Source organism: Peromyscus californicus, unplaced genomic scaffold (assembly GCF_007827085.1).
Source record: "Peromyscus californicus insignis strain IS unplaced genomic scaffold, ASM782708v3 Scaffold_13__1_contigs__length_99412109, whole genome shotgun sequence".
NCBI classification, from domain to species: Eukaryota; Metazoa; Chordata; class Mammalia; order Rodentia; family Cricetidae; genus Peromyscus; species Peromyscus californicus.
Window position 1 is genome coordinate 19,518,446 of NW_026294424.1, and position 18,879 is coordinate 19,537,324.

Below are 18,879 nucleotides of genomic sequence, written 5' to 3' on the forward strand. Positions count from 1 at the left end.
TATAAATACAGTTTGGAAACCTCATTTAAAATGATCTAGATGAATAGATTGGTTTACCATTCCTTGCCTCTCCACAATCACCAAGGCTGTATCAAGCTACACCTGATATGAGAGGTCCAGTAAAATGGGCTGCAGCAGACAGAGACCAAGTGCTTATTTGCTGTCACTCAGTCAAAAGTTACTGTGGTTAGGGTTTAACATGGAATATACAGTGGACAATACTTTGATGAAGATAAATGAATTCCTCATGCTTTCTCATCATTATTATGGTGTTGTCTAGTAATCTCTCTTCTTTATAAATCATAAAAAAAACCCTAAGGGATATGTATTAGAAAAGTTTACTGACAATTGACCAGTCTAACAGTAAGAAGTAATTCTGTCTCCATGGGATAAAGTCTGAAGAGATGTAAAAATTATATTCAATATCCATGAAAGAGTATAAGGTAGTAGATTGAGAGTAAAATAAATAAATGTGTAAAATTTCAAGTGAATAAAATACCATGCCGTGTTTGGGAGAACTGAAGACTTTAGTGATGATTGATAATATCTCAGCTAGAAATGCTCTGTGTCTACTCTAAAAAATCTATTTTAATAGAGTCAATAAATAATTAGTGCAATTGAGTGGGCAGGTACATTAGGAACTACAAAGGTAGTTGGTAGCAAATGATTCTTAAATGCATTGGTGACATAAACTTGAGCATCAGCTGCATCATGCTGAGTGACCTACCTGTATGTGAGCTAACACTAGTAAGTAAAAACTATTCAGGGGAATAAGGTACAAAAAGTGGCAAATGGGACTTAATGACACTATAAAGTGTCTCAGAGCAAAATAAATAATCTATTAAGTATCTTCAAGGTACTGTTAAGTCAGATTGTCCATGTAAATTCTGGTTACACCTTAATGTAAAGAAAATGAAAAGAGCATAGGGTTTGACTTCCCCCTATTTATGAGTCAATGTGCTGGCTGTATCTATCTCATGTTTCACTTCTGGATAAGAGAGACAGGACTTTACTACACATAGCAGCAGAAAAATGAGGGTTAATCTATAGTGGCAATTAATGAGGCAATTCCACATAGATTATCTGATAGTCAAAAGTTTATTTTGAGTTATCTTACAACTAGCAAAGGTAGTTGGTTGCAGGATCCAGGAGAGGTGAGGCCAGGTCTAATGCAGTTCTCTGGAGAACTCTGAGTTATTCCATAGCATCCAGCATCCAGGATCACGAGGTAGCTGAGAGAGTGAGCACATAGGCATTTTAGGTCTTAAGAGGTCCCTGTCTCAGCCATGCCCTGGGTGGGGGCAGGTACCTAGCAGTTACCTGCTGCTTACTAGGGGCGGTGCTTCAGGGGTGAAGCACAGACAACCGCCCCTACATTAATCGAGTTTTTTTTTCTGCTACAGAGTCAAAATAGTTGGCTTAGATGGTAGCTACACATGCAGTTACAGTACAGAATAAGACTGAGTATACAGTTAACTGACTAAAAGGCAGCAAGTAATCTGATTTGTTCCCAGTAAATACATGCACTGATCTATCAGTATTGCTCTCTGAAAGTATTACCCTGAGAAACACCCATGGTGAGAAGCTGGAAAAGCTTGCATTCTTAAGCCCACAGACACTTGTTTGGGTGTGAGAAACTACCCATGACTATTACCGCAAAAAAAAGCCCAGGCAAGAAATCTGAAATAAGTTGACATCCAAAACCATATAAATATGTAATTAATTTATTAGTTAGTTGCAAGAGAATAAAATTTCTCTTAATTGTTGATATGTATGTAAAAACCCATATATCCTCTAGTCAAAGAAATATTTTACTCTCAAATTATAATAATAAAAACCGTGTTATAGATTATTACATATTCTGGAAAAAAGGCTTCATCTAGAAGAACAATGAAGATCCAATTCAGATTGACATCAGAATAAGGGTACTGTTGGAAATTATTTCACAGCATCTAATCAAGATTTATAAAGACAAAACTAAAGCTATCCTATCTATGCTCACATTCTTCACTCTCTTCCTTATGTCTTATTAATATTTTTCATTTTCATTTTAAAAATTCATAGTACAAATTCATTGTACATTTATTTAAATGTAGTTTGAGCTGTGTATTGAGCATATTTCCCCATGCACCCCACTTCTCTCAAAATCACTAAGACTTGCAGAAATGAATGGACAGGAAGATTGACATTACTGCTGGTAACTAGCCTAGAACATAAGCCATTGTGGGAATGCTTCTGCCATGCAAGGGATAGAGACTTTGACAAGAAATATATTTGGAAGATATAAAACAAAACAGCAACAACCCCCCCCCAAAAAAAACCCAAGAGTTCAACATGTGGGAGATAGCCAGAGGTAGACATCAATGCTTTCAGTCCTGACTTATTAGCATTCTGTTTCTCTATTTTCACTGTCAGTGAAGGCAAACAATAGATTAGATAGTTTACAAAGAATTTAAGGGGAAAAAAACAGAGAAAAGTGGTTAGAGTTAGGATAAGGAACATGGGAAGAAATGGTCAAGCATGTACTGGGAAGAAAAAAGCAATCTGAGTAGTTAGTAAGGTCAGAGAAGTAGCATTCTAATAAAGTAATGAAAACTGTGTGAATGCTACTGGGGACTCTTGTAAAATAAATACACCACAGACACAATGGGAGTATTGACATGGAGGTTATTGATGAACAACTATCTATAATTTTTGTTGAGTTGCAGGTATGGAAGACAAATAGTATATTGGAATCTAAATATTTTGTATGGTTCTGTCAGTTGTCAAAACAGTACACAAGGATATTTTCTCTGTAAAAATTAACTAAAGAAAGGAATTTAATTGTAAGAAAAATAGAAAATTTATCAATATAAGGTTTTAGCAAAGCCTAGCAATAACCTTAATACAGTTAGTAATAACTATCATATATGGCTCATTTTACACAAGTCTTTTAAAAAGCAGGAATAAGATGTCTAGGTAAAATTATTTTGCAGGGAGCAATGGGAGAGTATTTAGAAGACATTTAAGAGTCTTTGGCAAGAAATGTTCAAATATGCTAGAAATGCAGTTAAACATAAATGTGTTAAAATTTATTAAAATAAGATCTATAACATTTAAACCAGTAGATAAAGAAAAAAGAAAACAAAAATGAAAAATGCTAAAAGTCAAATGACTAAACATTTTAAGGATAATTTTGGATAAATATCTATACAAATATAAGCAAAATACAGGAATATGAGCCAATGTTGCAGAGATTGTTATTCCAGATTTTAAGCTACACTACAGAGAGATAGGGGTAATAACAGTATGGTACTGGCATAGAACAGACATGTAGATCAATAGAACAAAATTAAAGATCCAAGCATAAGTACATTTAATTGCAGCACTCTGATACAAAAGGTCAAAAACTGACCCTAGAGCAAAGATATCATCTTCATCAAATGGTGTGGAAATAACTAGCTGTTCACATCTAAAAGAATGAAATTAGACCTATGTCTATCACTCTGCACAAGACAACTCATAATGGATTAAAGACCTTAATGTGAAACCTGAAACACTGAATCTTCTAGAAGAGAACACACTCAGTAACATATAAGATATTGGTATAGCAAATGAATTTTTGGATAGGACTCCATTTGTCCAGGAAGTAAAGTCAACAATTAACAAATAGGACTTCCTAAATCTAAAATAAAATAATAATAAAAAATTCAGCATAGCAAAGTAAATAATTAACTGAGTTAATAGAAATGTGTGTGTGTGTGTGTGTGTGTGTGTGTGTGTGTGTGTGTGTGTGTGTGTGTGTGTACTTTTAAGTAGACATAAAATAATATGATTCCCTATGGCTTTTCAAGCATTCTTAGTGCTATTTATTTAGTACTGGCATAGAAGCTCATACACAAAATGAAAAAATAAAAAATGAACTATTTGGAAAGTGGGTGATGGATCTGAACAGAAATCTCAAAGAAAGTAGTAAACTAGCTAAGAAATATCTCAAAAAGTGCTCAACCCCTTAGTAAGTAGGGAAACACAAAACTACTTTGAGATTTCATCTTAGCCCAATCACAATAGTGAAGATCAGCAAAACAACCAACAACAAAAGCTACAAGGCATTTGGAAAAGGGGGAAGACTGGTTCACTGTCAGTTGGATTTTAAACAGGTCCAACCACTCTGAAAAGTATATGAAGAATTCTCAAAATACTGAAAAGAAACCTACCATATTAGCCAGCTATACCACTTCTTGCCATAAGCCCCAAGGACTCAGCATCCTACTCAACAAATACTTACTCAGCAATTTGGCTTTTAATCCCACCAAGACGTAGATCAGTGTAGAAAATGAACAGTCAGCATGCTGTTACAGCCCTCAGACTGTATAGGTTGTTGAAGCCTGAGGAACATATTCACGTGCCTCTCTTTGGCCAGCCCTTCAAAGTTGGGATTTTGTTACTGGAGTCTGAATACCAACTGTAAGGGTGGGTGGCAGGTCTGGTGTAAGGGTACATTTCATAGTGAAATGTCAGCTTGATTAGAACCCTCACAATCCTAGTATTGCATAAATACTAATATTTTACATAAATGCCCATTTATATGTCTCTATTAATCTCTCTATTATCTACCCATCTATTTTATCTATCATGTACGTATCTAACTATCATCTATCTGTCCATCATCTATTTCATCTACTTAGATCCTTTCTCTCATTAGAAATATTTATTAATATCTTTGTCATCATCTTGCCCTAGAATAACTGAGCCCTATAGGCAATTCATATTCATTGCGAATTCTTTAAAGTTCTATGTCTAAGATCTCCTTTGTAAAGATATTTTAAAATGAGTTTCTCAAAAGTATTTAATCTAAATGCCAAGAAATAATGGTGCTTAACGTATTTAGAATTGAAATACATTTCTTTCTTATTTAACATACTATTACACAGTTTAAGCTTTCTTAACAGATTTTTAATCTTTAGCTTAGGAATTATTTTAATTTAAGGATTATTAATATAAAATAAGTTATAGCAAGAATAATTTAATGATTAATTTTATATACTCACATTACTCAGTAAAAGTTAATAAAAAATTTCTATAGAGTTTTGTTTTTCAACTGTATTCTTGTATAACCCAATATATCTGATTTATAGAGCAATTATGCAAAACTCCTTTTTACTATCACTTGGATTAACTGTATTCTAGGAAGTAATCTAATCAAACAGTGACTAAGGCACAGCATGTCTTCCAAATGAGAATATAAAAGCTGGGTATTTTTCATTCTTTTCTAAAGTCCTGTTTCAGTCTCCATGAGCTCTGGGAACATTTCTCTCTGTCCTCAAATGACTATAAGTTTATCAAGCATAACCTCATAAGAAAATGCCTAAGCCTGTAATAATGTTGGTCAGATATATGACTTATGAAAGTCACTAAATGTTTCAAGCAACAGGTAATTTGCAGAACCCTATTCTCTTATTTATACTGAATCTATCCAGTGGCTCTGGAAAATTCCTTCATTATCTCCATCTATGTGACTCAAGATCTGAGGAAATTGGTGATGAAATTTTATTTCAATTCAAAATTCAAATCTGTCTCACTAATCATCATTAAATAGTGATTGTGCTAAAGATGCCTGGGGTAATCCACAATAGAATCTTGAGAAAAACATGGTATTTGGATCTTTATGCATCTGAAATCTTTCTTTGTACATAATATTTCAAATAATGTTGAAAATTTATATATGCAGTCATATATCTTAAGATTATTAAAGACATTTTATTAAAATTCTAAATAGAAAGGACAAGTAATTAAAATGTTATACTTTTAAAATATATTAATTTTAGCATATATATATGTTCTAATTAGTTCTTATCATTTTATCTTGACTAATGCATATTTGGATTACATTTAGTCTAAAAAATTTTAGTGAAATCTAAATGTATTAATTTTAAAATGCACCCATGAAAATTTTTATTCTTTTGGAACAAAACACACATACACATACACACACATGCACACACACACACACACACACACACACACACACACATGCATGATCATTATGTAAGTATAATATATACTTGTGTAGTAAATTTTACTTAACCCCAATATTTTAAATTTTGAGGTGTTCTGATAAATTCTCTCTTCCTTTATTATTGCAAATATCACTTCAAATATTTTTTTTTTTTTTGGTTTTTCGAGACAGGGTTTCTCTGTGTAGCTTTGCGCCTTTCCTGGGACTCACTTGGTAGCCCAGGCTGGCCTCGAACTCACAGAGATCCGTCTGCCTCTGCCTCCCGAGTGCTGGGATTAAAGGTGTGCGCCACCACCGCCCGGCCACTTCAAATATTTTAAATGAGTGAACATTTTAAAAAATAATTATAAAATATAAAATGTAACTATAATTTATCTCTTATAGATAAAGTTGTAAAAATTGATTGATTTAAAAATGTAAGGACAGATTGGGTTTTTTATTTTCATATAACTAGACATTTTTCTTTCATTTTGATAAATCTTAATAATCTTATGAATGCAAATTAAGAGATAATATAGTTCTATATTAAATATCAAATAGTGACCAATTATCAAAGTTATTTTGGATGAATCAGTGTGTTGGGAGCACCATTAATTACTATGTCAATTTTGTTAAAAATTGAATATTAATTACATCTTGTAAATTTATTTTAATAAAAAATTAGAATTACTCAGTTTCTCAACATAAATGATAATATTTTATTTACTTACTTTTGACAATGGGAGAAAGACTAAGAAAAAAGTTTAATATGCACTAACAATTGGTAAATTCTCAGGAAGATATTGTTATGAGAAGGAACATAAACGGAAATTTAAATTGAAATTTTTAATAAAAGTTTCTTAAAACTTTCATGCATATGTACTCCTAGGAAGATCTTCATACACTTCAGTGGGTATTTACAACTACATTTGCATCTACTGGAGTAAAGTTCTGACCTGAAGGATTTCTTTGATTTCAGATATTCTCAAACTGAGTTACTCTTGGACAACATCTCCTGAGGCACTAGCAGCAACAACAGATTGCACTTAGGTTTCTAACAGGTATGCATTTCTGAAAGGAAGTTATTGGTTTACATGCTCCTTGAGTCCAGGCAACATGTTGTTCCATGGCAATATACTTCTAAATCCTCAGCTCAAGCTTTGTGTAACAAGTTACAGATCCGTCACTAACTCCACAACTTTCCTTGTGTATTTATTAAATATGGTGTTATCAAATTACACATTTCAACTTATCTGGTCTTAGAATAGACAGCACAAAAAACTGAAAATTTTTAAGGGAGACAGACTTCTAGACATGGAAATTGAGATCACTGTTTTTCTGAGGAGGTCTGACTTTGTTCAGACATTAATGATGCTTTTCCACCAATTCATGAGTTTTATTCACTTTTAGGAAAGATGAGCATATAACTAATTACATCCAAAGAGCAATATGGTTTTATATTTAGGATAAATATAAATGATAAGATTCTCATTAAGAAAAATGGTGCATAAACATTGTAAGAAATGTCAAACTCGAGAATATTTCTGAACACTCTCATCCCTTGAAGGCGAAAGCAAAGTCAGCTAATGCCCCCATAGCATGTTGGCTCTAATATTCATTTCCTTATTAAGAAGGTTAATCTATGAAAGAAACCTAAACATGAGTAGGGGGATCGTGCATTATACTGGGAATACATAATATAGAATTACTGTTCAAAGTGCTGCCTGGTCATAAGAAACTTATGTAAGTACAAGTGAAATGGATATTCTCTTTACACTTTAACCAAACCTATTAAAAGATAGAATTGAGCTTGCCAGGATGGGGCATGTGTAATTGTCCTTATGTGCACAATTTATCTCATCTAGCATCCCACAGCAATAATCACCATGCCGAGTATTTCAGAAATCCCTGTCTCTAATGCATAATTCAACAAAATGAATGGACACTTTAAGATTCTTCACTGTAAAACTCACATCTAGATTTAACATTTTATAAACAATATCCCCCCTCATTGATGTAAAGGAACTGCATTTATTTACCTGTAATTCACAGTCTGGGCTATATATTATTTCCTTCTCTGCCATGTGAATATTTTGAATATTTTGAATATTACTTTTATAGAAATAGAAGTAAATTTTAGTTCAATAGGCATGTTTATTTAGGTACTAACAAGTCATGCTTAATGCATGGCCATTACCTGTATCTTCCACTATAACTGAAGTTCCTTGAGAAGAACCTGGCAGGTGTGCAGGGCACAGACTGTTTCTAGAGCTGGATTTTACTGTTATAATTTTCTTATCTTGACCCAGGACCTCATCACCACTCACACTCATCAACAGGTAGTAATGGTTCCTGTGCTGTTCACCACATCAGCTGGTGATGATTTGGGAAAACTCAAAGTCTTTTCATTTTATCTTGACCAAGCATCTTTTGAAGGATAGTTCAATATGTAGCTCCTAACCATGGCACCAGTGGCTGCCCTTGCTCAGGCACTGTCTTCAAATGCAGAGTTTGTACTTCTGTAGTAAAATGACTCTTCATTATGCATGGTCTTATTTGGTACTTGATTCCCACATTTCTTTGTTCTTCACTATAGTGAAAAATGTCCATAGCCCAGAAACAATAGGACTGCCATTCTTGAATTTCTCTGTAGGAAGAATTTTGTCTGGAGGTGTCAGTAGTTCTCAAGGATCAAGCCTAAAACATCGATCATGATTACTGATCTTGCTTTCACCCTAGAGGAAAAGCTCTCGACATGATGGAGTTTTACAAAGTATTGACACCCTAATCCATGGCTCTGATTTAATTGGGAAGTAAAATCTAGTGGGTGTGAATTTTGTGACGCTCCTTGAGACAATGTATTATACTACAATGGTTAAGAATCACAAAGCACTGGACGGTGATGGTGCATGCCATTAATCCCAGTACTCGAGAGGCAGAGCCAGGTGGATCTCTGTGAGTTTGAAGCCAGCCTGGTCTACAGAGTGAGATCCAGGACAGACACCAAAACTACACAGAGAAATGCTGTCCTGAAAAATAAAAAACAAAAAAATAAAACAAAAGACAAAAGAACCACAAATCTACAGCAATCTAGAAGATTCCTTAAATGAACTATTTTTTGCACTGATTTTCAAGCATAGGAAATTATTGAAAGCACCTACTATTTTCCTTAAAAATTAGGATCAATTGAAATATTTCATATGTTAGATATGATTTCCCTGTTTTGTCATATGAAAAGTAGTGGGTTATTATTGCCTCTTATATAATTTGGCCTACAGAGAAGTTTACACCTCTCAGAGAGGGAAGTCCCAATATGAAGGCAAGTTACTTTATATGCTCTTGAACAACTGAAGTAACTTTTGGATCTACAATAGGGTATGTTATTACATATAGATATTGAAACACTAGCCGATAAAGTAATATTCTTTGCTCATGTGTTTGAGCATTAATAAGGGCTGAGGATATATGGGACATATTTAGACATAATAGCTTTTAACCAAATTTCTATTCATTTACTAAGATGTATTCATCTCCTCATGTATGTATAATGCACAGAAATAAAGTATGTATTTCAAAAACAGATAAGTGTTTCTAGGCATGTGGTAGATGAAGAGGTTGAACAATGGCAGTATTATACTAATTTGGGACCTTTCAAGATCCAGGTGATTTTCTTATCTTATAAATGATTACAAAATCTGAATATTTCTACTTACAAAAAAAATAGCCAAATCATTCAAAGAAACATGGAGTAGATGTGGCTTTGTGGGAACATTTATTAATATACCACTACCAGTTATTACAGAACTCTTATCTAGATTTGACATAACAAGAATAGTGTAATGGAGACTTCTGGGGAGATATTTTGATTGAGAATTTGGTTAAGAAAGGTCCAGGAATGTAAAAAGTACATCAAAGAACCATGACCTTAGAGCCATGAGTGAGCAATACCTTTAATAGTAAGAACCTAATGTAAACAAGGGAAGAAAGAAGTCGGGGAGGAGAAAACTCTGTCTTTTTCTGGAATAGTTCACTTGTAGTTAAGAAGAAAGTAATCTTCCTGGTATTTAAAAGTGTCTCCTTGGTTGCTGGTCAGATTTTGTCCTAAGATACACATGACTTGATTCTGTCTTACAATCATCACTTGTAATCTCCCAGAGCATAGCACAGCAAACATATTTTATTTTCACATTCTTTACACCATCAGTAACACAAAGAAAACATTTTGCAAACTGCATCAGCCACTAAGATGAAAGCATTCTTTCTTTGCCTTGATACCGTGCTTATCCAAGCTCGGTAAAATTAGCCATGGTTATTGTGACCCTATAAAAGAACATGCTGTGATGCACTGCAGACTAACGCAATGCATTCTTGGGCCACAATGCCTCATAATTTAGGTTGCAAAATTTCAGTTGTGTCTATAAATTCAAGATGTCCTAATTAAATTAACAAATGTATTTAAAAGTACACTGAAGTAATAACCAGGAATAATGGTTTTGCAACCTGCCATCCTGATAAAGAAAAGGCAAAAGCATTTTTCATCTCACTGTCCCTGGTTTCATATATTAAAAATCTTGACATTGATAATTATTTTTGAAAAGGAACATCATTGAATCTGTTAGTAATCTTGACCACAGGAGAATGTGCAAGTCGCTGCCAAACTGTGACATTTTTTCACAATTTTAATCAAATAAACTGCTTAAGTGAGTGATAAAATCTAAATTTGGAAATGAAAATTTTGAGTTATTTTTCTTCAAATACATGACTGCTTCTTAAGGAAGCTGAAGCTTGTGGGATCCAAGAATATTTGTAGCCACTGATTGTGTGCTGTTTACAAGCAATCCTTGGTTTGCCTAGCTGCTGCCAATAAAATATTAATGCAATCAGATTGAAACCATTTTCTTTCATATTCATCTTACTAAGAGTGATACTGTAAAGCATTTTATTAAAATGAACCAAATATAATTTCATTTCACTGTACATATGTAAGTTTAGAAATATCAGAGCGAAGCATTCAAGATTTTTAAAATTTTTCTTTGTTTTATTTGGATTGGGTCTATATGGGCTTTATAGGCTTTTCAGCAAAGAGTTATTAGATAAGCTGGTATGCCTGACAATATGGCCACTGCTAAGGGCACAGACTCATCTCTTCATTTATAACATAATTTGGAAATAATAGTGTGCACGCTTGTGCACGCACAAACACGGTAAGAAGATACGGCAATGTTTCTCAGGAGGTGCCAACATTATGCTGGCCCTGTGTTAGGCATAATTGATGCTATACTGAGCCTAGGTTAGGTATAACTGATATTATATTGAGTCTAGGTTAGGAATAACTGTGTTATACTGAGCCTAGGTGAGACTAATGTGCTCCTAAGCTGTCTATGTCATTAGAAAATCCACATTTAGCAACAGAAAACTAGCTCCATAAGGGTTCTTTCTTGCATCATAATTGTCATGGGACACTGGCTTCCCCAAACTATGGAGCTAACAGTCATATAGTTAAACAGTGTCTTTCATCATGCAAACAGTTATTGATTTAATGCAGAAACTGATGTCATATCAAGTACTCTCTTGCCTTGTCATATCAATATATGGTCTCTCCCCCAGAGCTTGGAGAACCCCATGAAAGTTTGGGAGGAAATAGTGTAGGCATCAGAGGGGATGGAGGACACTCAAGAGAACACAGCCCACTGAATCAACTAAGCAGAACTCACATTGGCTCACAGAGACTAAAGAAACAAGCACAGGACCTATAAGCATCTTTACCTCTGCAGATACGTATAGCTGTTAGCTTGGTGTTTTTTGTTGGACTCCTAACAGTGGGAGGAGGTGTGTCCATGACTCTTTTGCCTGCTCTTGGGACTCTTCCTCCTATGAGTTGACTTGTCCAGCCTTGATATGAAGGCTTTGCCTTGTCTTATCGTATCTTGTTTTGTCCTTGTGGTTGTAGTCTATTGGAGGCCTGCTCTTTTCTATAGGAGAATAAAAGGGGAATATCTATGAGGGAGAGGGGAGGTGGGATAGCTGACAGGAGTAGAGGGAGGGGAAACTGGTCAGAATATATTGTATAAAAGAAGAATCTATTTTCAATAAGAAAAGCTCCTTGCTACACCAGTGACCAAACCAGCACCCAGAACCACAGGTAAGCACCTGTCCCATAGACCAACAACACTCCCTCAGTGCCTAACCAGCCTACCGAAACTCTTCCCCTCTCCTTGTCATCATATCCTGGCCCATAACACTGGCAGAAGCCCCCTTCTCCAACAGAGACCAAGCTGGCACCTAGCAACCAGGGTAGGACCCTTGCCTGCTAATCACCAGCAATTCTTACCAGCCTACCTCAGTCATCTCTTCCCCACTCCATTATCATATCCTGGTCCATAAATCCTGTGGAAACCCCTGCCCCACCAGAGGCCAAGCTGGCCACCAGAACCCCAGGTAGGCTACATGCCCATGGAACATACCCACTTTCTCAGTGCCTGCCTAGCCCATCCTAACTGGCCCTTCTATAACCATAACCTAGACCCCAATTCCAGTGGAGGCACCCTGCTGGACCAGAGAGCACACACCACCAGAACCACAGTTAGGTTACCTGCTTGAGCACTGTCCTCATTCAGTGCCCAATCAGCCTACCCCAAATCACCCTACCCCTCCAGTCCACTATATCCTAGCCCCCAACTTCTGCAGAGGACCCCCACCTTCACCAGAGGACATATCAGCTGCCAAAATTCCAGACTCCAACTCAGGCTGAAAAGTCCTGCTCAATAAGAAGCCACCATGGCTGTCTGAAATCAAGGCCCTAACAAGGGTAAAGATGCTCTATTCAACCACAGGCTTCTCTGACTTGAAGACCAGAGAGCAAACAGACACCAAGGAACAAAACATCCATCCAACAAAGACAAACTCAGAAATCAGTACCTAGGCCTATAATTACTCAAATACTCAGATGCCTAGACACTAGTATAAAAATACAATTAACAGCATCAGAGCAATATGTGACTATCAGATCCCAACTATTCTAGGATAGCAACCCTCGAGTGTTCCAAAACAGTTGAAGCACACACACACACACACACACACACACACACACACACACACACACACAAAACAACCTTAGCAGGGCAGTGGTGGCACATGACTTTAATCTGAGCATTCAGGAGGCAGAGCCAGGCAGATCTCTGTGAGTTTAAGGCCAACCTGGTGAGATCCAGGACAGGCACCAAAGCTACACAGAGAAACCCTGTCTCAAAAGAAAAAAGAAAAAAAAACAACCTTAAAATGAATTTAATGAAGATGATAGAGGTCCTTAAAAAGGAAAAGAATATACTCTTAAAGAAATCTAGGAAAAGACAAACAAAAAATAGGAAGAATTCAATAAATCCCTTAAAGAAAGCCAAGAAAACACAAACAAACAGTTGAATCAAACAAATAAAACTATTTAAAACCTGAAAATGAAAATAGAAGCAATAAGGAAAACACAAACTGAGGGAATTCTGGAAATGGAAAATCTAGGTAAGTGAACAAGAACTACATCTTCAACAGAATACAAGAGATGAAAGAGAATCTCAGGCATTGAAGATGTAGTAGAAGAAATATATACATCAGCCAAAGAAAATGTTATATCTAAAAATTTCCTAACAAAAAACTACCGGGAAATCTGGGACACTATGAAAAGACCACCTTAGGAATAATAGTAGTAGAAGATAGAGAAGAATCCCAGTTCAAAGGCTCACAAAATTTTTTCACAAAATCATAGAAGAAATTTTTTCTAACTTAAAGAAGGACTTGCCTATAAAGGTGCAAGAATATTATAGAATATCAAGTAGATTGAACCAGAAAATAAAGTCCCCTTGTCATACAGTGAACAAAAAATTTAAACATAAATGGAACAAGGAAAGATTATCAAAAGCTGTAAGGGAAAAAGGCCAAATAACATATAAAGGTAGACCTATTAGAATTACATGTGACTTCTCAACAGAGACTCTAAAAGCCAGGAAGGCCTGGACATATGTCCAGCATGCTCTAAGAGACCACATGTGGCAGCCCAAACTACTATATCAATGAAAACTTTCAAACACAATACATGGAGAAAACAAGATATTATTTAATAAAGTCAAATTCAAACAATATCTACCCATAAATACAGTCCTACAGAAGGTACTAGAAGGAAAACTTATAACCCAAGGAGTAAACTACACTCATGACAACACAGAAAATAAACAAACTTACACCCTGAAAACCAAAGAATGGGAACACACACATACACACACCACCACCACCTTTACCAATAAAACCACCAACAATGACAACAAGAAAATAACAGGCATCAGCAATCATTGCTCACTAATCTCTTTCAATATCAATGGACTCAATTCCCCAATAAAAAGAAACAGGCTAACAGAATGGATGCAAAAACTAGATCCATTCTATGCTGCATACCAGAAACACACCTCAACATTAAAGATAGACTTTACCTTAGAGTAAATGTTGGAAAAAGATTTTCCAAACAAATGGACCTAAGAACAAAGTTGGTATAGCTACTGTAAAATCTAACAAAATAGACTTCAAATCAAAATTATTCAAAAGAGACAGGGAAGTACACTTCATACTCATCAAAGGAAAAATCCACCAAGATGACATTTCAGTTCTGAACATCTATGCCCCAAATGCAAGGGCAACCATGTCTGTAAAGGAAACACTACTACAGCTTAAATCATACATCAACCCTCAGACATCGATAGTGGGAACTTCGATACCCCACTCTTGCTAATGGACAGGTCATCCAGACAAAAACTAAACAGAGAAATACTAGAGCTAACAGACATTATGAAACAAATGGACCTAACAGATATCTACAGAACATTTCACCCAAACATAAAGGAATACACTTTCTTCTCAACACCTCACAGAACATTCTCCAGAATTGACTACATACTTGCTCACAGAGCAAGTCTCAACAGATACAAGAAAAATAAAGTAGCCCCCCATATCCTATCAGACCACTATGGGTTTAAACTGTATTTCAACAACAAGAGAAACAAGAGAAAGCCTACAAACTCACGGAAACTCATATAAACTCTCAACTGAATGACTCCTGGGTCAAGGCAGAAATAAGAAGAAATTAAAAACTTCTTAGAATTCAATGAAAATAAATGCACAACATACCCAAATGTATGAGACACAAAGAAAGCAGTGCTAAGGGGAAAGAATTGCCTACATTAGGAGAGAGAGAGAGAGAGAGAGAGAGAGAGAGAGAGAGAGAGAGAGATCTTATAATAGCAACTTATCAGCACACCTGAAAGCTCCAGAACAAAAGGAAGCAAGCTCACCCAAATGAGTTAATGGCAGGATATAATCAAACTGAGGGCTGAAATCAATAAAATAGAAACAAAAAGAAAAGTACACGCATGCAATAAAACAAAGAATTTGTTCTTCAATAAAACCAACATAACAGACAAACCCATACACAAAGTGTCTAAAAAACAGAGAGGATACACGAGCTCACAAAATCAGAAACAAAGCAAGGGACAAAACAACACACACTGAAGAAATCCAAAGATCAATTAGTCATACTTTAAAACTTGCATTTGACCAAACAGGACAATGTAAAAGAAATGTATAATTCCCTGTTTAGATACCAGTTACCAAAGTTAAATCAAGATCAGTTAAATAATTTAAAAAGACCAATTACCCCTAAGGAAATAGAAGTCTTCATTAAAAAGGCTTCCAATAAAAAAAGTCCAAAGACAGAGTTTTAGGGCAGAATTCTACCAAACATTCAAAGAAGGGTTAATGCCAATACTCCTCAAATTATTCTACAATAAAGAAACAGAAGGAATATTGCTAAATCCATCTTATGAGGCCAAAGTCACCCCTATCCACAAAGCACACAAAGATTCAACAAAGAAAGAGAATTACAAACCAATTTCAATCATAAACATAGATGCAAAATTACTGAATAAAAAACTTGTAAATAGAATCCAAGAACACATGAAGAAAATCATCTATCATGATCAAGTAGGCTTTATCCCAGAGATGCAAGGAGGGTTCGGCACAAAAATCAGTCAATGTAATCTGTCATATAAACAAACTGAAAGAAATGTAAAAGACATGATCATCTCATTAGATGCTGAAAAAACCTTTGACAAGATCCAAAAGCCCTTCATAATAAAAGTCTTGGAGTGTTTAGGGATACAAGGGGCATACATAAACATAATAAAGGCATTTCACAGCAAGCCTATAAAAAACATCAAATTAAATGGAGAGATACTCAAAGCAATTCCAGTAAAATCAGGAACAAGAAAAGGATGTCCACTCTCCCCATATCTATTCAGTATAGTACTTGGAAGTTCTCTCTAGAACAATAAGACAACTAACGGAGATCAAGGGATACAAATTTGAAAGGAAGAATTTAAAATATAGCCATTTCCAGATGATATGATCTAGTATGATATAACATACATAAACGACCCCCAAAATTCTATCAGGGAACTCTTATAGCTGATAACTACCTTCAGCAATGTGGTTGGATAGAAGATTAACTAAAAAATCAGTATCCCCTCCTATATAGAAATGACAAAGAGGCTGAGAAAGAAATCTGGGAAATGATACCCTTTACAATAACCACTAATGATGTAAAATAATTTGTGGTAACACTAACCAAGCAAGTGAAAGACCTGTATGATAAAAATTTCAAATCTTTGAAGAAAGCAATTGAAGAAGATGTCAGAAGATGGAAAGACCTCCCATGCTCATGGGTCAGTAGGATTAGCAGAGTAAAAATGGCCATCCTACAAAAAGTGATCTACAGATTCAATGCAATCACCATTAAAATTCCAACACAATTCTTAACAGATCTTGAAATGACAATTATCCTCTTAATATGGAAAAATAAAAAACCCAGGATAAAACAATTCTGTGCTATAAAAGAACAAAATGAGGAATCATTACCCCTGATTTGAAGCTGTACTACAGAGCTTTAGTAATATTTGCATGTTTGTGTCATATAAGCAGACAGATTGATCAATGGAATTGAATTAAAGACCCAGACATCAATGAACATAGCTACAGACATCTGAATTTTTTAAATCAAGAATCTGGAAATATATAATTGGTGGGGAGGAATCATTTTAAACATATAATGCTGGTATAAACGGACGTCTGAATGTATAAGAATTCAAATTAATCCATATCTACCACCCTGCACAAAACTCAAGACCATGTGGATCAAAGACCTCAACATAAAACTAGATAAACTGACCTTCAAAATAAGAGAAATTGGCCTTTGAGGCAACTTCTTAAACAGGATACAGATAGCTCATACACTAAGACAGACAATTAATAAACGGGATCTCATGAAATTGAAAAGCTGTGTAAGGCAAAGAATACCATCAATAGAATAAACTATCAGCATACAGAATGGGAAAATTTTTTACCAACTTCACTTCTCACAGGGCACTAATATCCAAAATATATAAAGAACTGATCAAACTAGACATCAACAAACCAAACAATCCAATTTAAAAATGGGATACAGATATAAACTGAATTCTCAACAGAGGAACCTCAAATGGCTGAGAAACACTTAAAACATGTTCAGTATCCTTAGTCACCAGGGAAATGCACATCAAAATGACTTATACCTGTCAGAATGGATAAGATCAAAGACACAAGTAATAGCTCATGCTGGAGAGGATGTGGAGCAAGGGGAACACTCCTCCATCACTGGTGCAAATGATAACTTGTACATCCACTTTGAAAATCAATATAGTGATTCTGCTGAACATTTAGAATCTTCTACCTCAAGACCCTGCTGTCCCACTCTTGGGCATATATGCAAAGGATGCCCACTCATACCACAAGGACACTTGCTCAGTTATATCCATAACAGCTTTATTTGTAATGGCCAGAACCTGGAAACAACCTAGAATGTCCCTCAAACAAGAATGAATAAAGAAAATGTGGTACATTTACACAATAAAGTATTATTCAGCTATTAAAAACAATGACACCAGAAAATTTATAGGCAAATTATTGGATCTAGAAAAAAATCATTCTAAGTGAGGTAATTCAGACCCAGAAAGACAAACATGTACTCACTTATAAGTGGATATTAGCTATTAAGTGAAGGAAATTCTTGCTACAATTCATAGACCCAGAGAGGCTAAGTAACAAGGAGAGCTCAAGGGGGACTCGTGGATCTCCCTGAGAATGAGAAATAAAACAGGTTTTGTGGTTAGACCAGGCTCAGTTGGGAATGGGAACAGGAATCAGGTTGAAGAGGAAGTGATGTTGGGAGAGTACAGGAAGAAACAACTGGAATTTGGGAGCATCAGGAAGGCAATGTGGAAACCTATGGCAGTGGAAACTTACTGGAATCTATGAGAATGACACTAGTGAGAACTGTCAGTAATGGAGGATACAAAATCAGAACTAACCATCTTCTGTGACCAGGTAAGGATGCTGGTGGTGGCATTGGGACACCAACACAGCCACAAAACCCTTTGACCTAGAACCTGTTCTGCTTGCAAAATATGCTGGGGGCAATGGTGGTTCAGAACTTGTGAGAGTGGGCTACCAATACCTGGTCTAACTTGAAGTCTATGCTCCAAGAGGGGTCCCACTCCTGATACTTTCTAGATGGCCAGGAACCAGAGGCAGGACATTCCAGAGACTCGGGGTAGAACAAAACATGACAGACAAAAAAAAAGTCAGTCAATAAAATGATTCACAATGATTTGTGCTATAATCATAGATCAGGGTCTAACTTAATTGCCATTCAAGATGTGTCATTCAGCAGCAATAGAAGCTGATGCAGAGACACACAGCCAAACACTGGGTGAAGCCAGAGCAATCTTGCAGAAGAGGGGAAGGAATTAATATAGGGACCAGAAGGGTCAAGG

At 35.6% G+C, this 18,879-nt stretch overlaps 1 protein-coding gene across 1 annotated transcript in view; it reads right to left on the reverse strand.

Annotated features, from left to right (window-relative positions):
- Nucleotides 1-1,033: 1,033 nt before the first annotated feature.
- Nucleotides 1,034-18,879, reverse strand: part of LOC128108273 (endogenous retrovirus group K member 5 Gag polyprotein-like) — a 34,059-nt gene continuing 16,213 nt past the window's right edge. The window contains exon 3 of the mRNA XM_052734632.1: nucleotides 1,034-1,232. The gene's annotated coding sequence lies outside the window, so the exon portion shown is untranslated. The remainder of the gene's footprint in view (nucleotides 1,233-18,879) is intronic.